General features: G+C 42.3%; 1 non-coding gene across 1 annotated transcript; it reads right to left on the bottom strand.

Annotated features, from left to right (window-relative positions):
* Positions 1 to 369: 369 nt before the first annotated feature.
* On the bottom strand, positions 370 to 478 carry LOC112761169 (small nucleolar RNA R71). Its single transcript, XR_003181577.1, has one exon. It is a non-coding gene; the product is annotated as a small nucleolar RNA R71 (small nucleolar RNA).
* Positions 479 to 4039: the final 3561 nt, after the last annotated feature.

Raw genomic sequence — 4039 nt, 5'->3', positions numbered from 1 at the left:
AGGAAGGTGCTTGGTGACTTTACTGCACCTACTCCCGACTTCTATGGGAGAAGCATCTCAATCCCTGCCATTGGAGCAAACAACTTTGAGCTTAAGCCTCAATTAGTTTCTCTGATGCAACAGAATTGTAAGTTTCATGGACTTCCAATGGAAGATCCTCATCAGTTCTTAGCTGAATTCCTACAAATCTGTGATACTGTCAAGACCAATGGGGTTGATCCCGAGGTCTACAAGCTTATGCTCTTTCCTTTTGCTGTAAGAGACAGAGCTAGAACATGGTTGGATTCACAACCTAAAGAAAGCTTGAACTCTTGGGAAAAGCTAGTCAATGCCTTCTTGGCAAAGTTCTTTCCACCTCAAAAATTGAGTAAGGTTAGAGTGGAAGTCCAAACCTTCAGACAGAAGGAAGGTGAATCCCTCTATGAAGCTTGGGAAAGATACAAGCAATTAATCAGAAGGTGCCCTTCTGACATGCTTTCAGAATGGAGCATCATAGGTATCTTCTATGATGGTCTGTCTGAACTGTCCAAGATGTCATTGGACAGCTCTGCTGGAGGATCTCTTTATCTGAAGAAGACACCTGCAGAAGCTCAGGAACTCATTGAGATGGTTGCAAATAACCAATTCATGTACACTTCTGAAAGGAACCCTGTGAATAATGGGACAAATCAGAAGAAAGGAGTTCTTGAGATTGATACTCTGAATGCCATGCTAGCTCAGAATAAAATATTGACTCAGCAAATCAATATAATTTCTCAAAGTCTGTCTGGAATGCAAGCTGAACCAGGCAGTACTAAGGAAGCTTCATCTGAAGAAGAAGCTTATGATCCTGAGAACCCAGCAATGGAAGAGGTGAATTACATGGGAGAACCCTATAGAAACACCTATAATTCTTCATGGAGAAATCACCCAAATCTCTCATGGAAGGACCAACAGAGGCCTCAACAAGGCTTCAATAACAATAATGGTGGAAGAAACAGGTTTAGCAATAGCAAACCTTTTCCATCATCTTCTCAGCAACAGATAGAGAATTCTAAGCAGAGCCACTCTGAATTAGCAACTGTAGTCTCTGATCTAATTAAAACCACTCAAAGTTTCATGACTGAAACAAGGTCCTCTATTAAAAATTTGGAGGCACAAGTGGGTCAGCTGAGTAAGAAAGTTGTTGAATTCCCTCCTAGTACTCTTCCAAGCAATACAGAAGAGAATCCAAAAGGAGAGTGCAAGGCCATCACCATGACCCACACGGCCGAATCTGGAGAGGAGGAAGAGGCAGTGATCTCCACTAAGGAAGATCTTACTGGACGTCCACTGGCCTCCAAGGAGTTCCCTCATGAGGAACCATGGGAATCTGAGGCTCACATTGAGACCATAGAGATTCCATTGAATTTACTCCTGCCATTCATGAGCTCTGATGAGTATTCTTCCTCTGAAGAGGATGAAGATGTTACTGAAGAGCAAGTTGCTAAGTACCTTGGAGCAATCATGAAGCTAAATGCCAAGTTATTTGGTAATGAGACTTGGAAGGATGAACCTCCATTGCTCATCAAAGAACTGGATGACTTGACTAGGCAGAGATTTCCTCAAAAGAGACAGGATCCTGAAAAATTCTCAATACCTTGTACCATAGGCACCATGACCTTTGAGAAAGCTCTGTGTGACCTAGGGTCAAGCATAAACCTCATGCCTCTCTCTGTAATGGAGAAGCTAGGGACCCTTGAGGTACAAGCTGCAAGAATCTCACTAGAGATGGCAGATAATTCAAGGAAACAGGCTTATGGACTTGTAGAGGATGTCTTGGTAAAGGTTGAAGACCATTACATCCCAGCTGATTTCATAATCCTAGAGACTGGGAAGTGTATGGATGAATCCATCATCCTTGGCAGACCCTTCCTAGCCACAGCAAAAGTTGTGATTGATGTTGACAGAGGAGAATTAGTCCTTCAAGTGAATAAGGACTACCTTGTGTTTAAAGCTCAAGGATATCCCTCTGTAGTCATGGAGAAGAAACATGAAAAGCTTCTCTCAATACAGAGTCAAACAGAGCCCCCATAGTCAAACTCTAAGTTTGGTGTTGGGAGGCCACAACCAAACTTTAAGTTTGGTATTGAACCCCTACATTCAAACTCTAAGTTTGGTGTTGGGAGGTTCCAACATTGCTCTGAACATTTGTGAGGCTCCATGAGAGCCCACTGTCAAGCTATTGACATTAAAGAAGTGCTTGTTGGGAGGCAACCCAATCTTTAATTATCTATGTTAAATCTCTATTTTCTATTGTTATTTTATGTTTTCTGTAGGTTGATGATCAAGTGAAGTCACAAAAACAATTGAAAAAGCAAAAACAGAAGGAAAAACAGTATAAAAAATAGAACACCCTGGAGGAGAAGCTTACTGGCATTTAAACGCCAGTAAGGCTAGCAGAATGGGCGTTAAACGCCCAGTCTGGCACCATTTTGGGCGTTTAACGCCAGGAATGGGCAAGAAGCTGGCGTTAAATGCCAGAAATGGGCAGCAGCCTGGCGTTTAACGCCAGAATTGGCAGAAAGGAGCGTTTTGCATGCCACTTGGTGCAGGGATGAGATATCCTTGACACCTCAGGATTTGTGGACCCCACAGGATCCCCACCTACCTCATCTCTCTCTTTCTTCTTCATCAATCACCTCAATACCTCTTTCCCAAAAACCCCTCACCAATCAAATACTACCCTCTTCTCCATAATCTCTTCACCAATCCACATCCATCCATCATATAACCCCACCTACCTCACCATTCAAATTCAAACCACTTTCCCTCCCAAACCCACCCATACATGACCGAAACCCAACCCTCTCTCCACCCCTATATAAACCCATCTTCACTCCTTCATTTTCACACAACATAAACACTACTTCTCCCCCTTGGCCGAAACACTAAGCCCCTCCATCTCCTCTATTTCTTCTTCTTCTACTCTCTTATTTCTTCTTTTGCTCGAGGACGAGCAAACCTTCTAAGTTTGGTGTGGTAAAAGCTAAAGATTTTTGGTTTTTCCATAACCATTTATGGCACCAAAGGCCGAAGAAATCTCTAGAAAAAGGAAAGGGAAGGCAAAAGCTTCCACCTCCGAGTCATGGGAGATTGAGAGATTCATCTCAAGGGTGCATCAAGACCACTTCTATGAAGTTGTGGCAAAAAAAAAAGGTGATCTCTGAGGTCCCTTTCAAGAGGGAAGCCGGTTCAACTAAGAAGGCATGACCTCAAGCCCCTAGCTAGGGGATGGTTAGAGTTCATCCAACGCTCAATCATTCCCACTAGCAACCGGTCTGAAGTTACTATAGGCCGGGCTATCTTGATCCATAGCATCATGATTGGAGAGGAAGTAGAAGTTCATGAGGTTATATCCCAAGAACTCTAAAAGGTGGCGGACAAGTCCTCTACTTTGGTAAGATTAGCCTTCCCTCATCTCATTTGTCACCTCTGCAATTCGGTTGGAATTGACATAGAGGGAGACATTCTCATTGATGAGGACAAGCCCATCACTAAGAAAATGATGGAGCAAATAAGAGAACCTCACCAAGAGCATGAGGAAATTCCTCATCATGAAATCCCTTAGATGCCTCAAGGGATGCATTTTCCTCCACAAAACTATTGGGAGCAAATTAACACCTCCCTAGGAGAATTAAGTTCCAATATGGGACAACTAAGGGTGGAGCACCAAGAGCATTCCATCCTCCTCCATGAAATTAGAGAAGACCAAAGAACCATGTGAGAGGAGCAACAAAGGCAAGGAAGAGACATTGAGGAGCTCAAGCACTCCATAAGATCTTCAAGAGGAAGAACAAGCAGCCATCACTAAGGTGGACCCGTTCTTTAATTTCCTTGTTCTTTATTTTCTGTTTTTTGAAAATTATGCTTTATGTTTATCTATGTTTGTGTCTTATTACATGATCATTAGTGTCTTAGTGTCTATGTCTTAAAGCTATGAATGTCCTATGAATCCATCACCTTTCTTTAAAAAATGTTCTTAATTGAAAAAGAAAAAGAAGTACTTAAATTTTGAATT

This window comes from Arachis hypogaea, chromosome 16 (assembly GCF_003086295.3).
Source record: "Arachis hypogaea cultivar Tifrunner chromosome 16, arahy.Tifrunner.gnm2.J5K5, whole genome shotgun sequence".
NCBI classification, from domain to species: domain Eukaryota; kingdom Viridiplantae; phylum Streptophyta; class Magnoliopsida; order Fabales; family Fabaceae; genus Arachis; species Arachis hypogaea.
The sequence above is the reverse complement of the archived record's forward strand: the minus strand, read 5'-3'. Positions and strand labels throughout refer to the sequence as shown.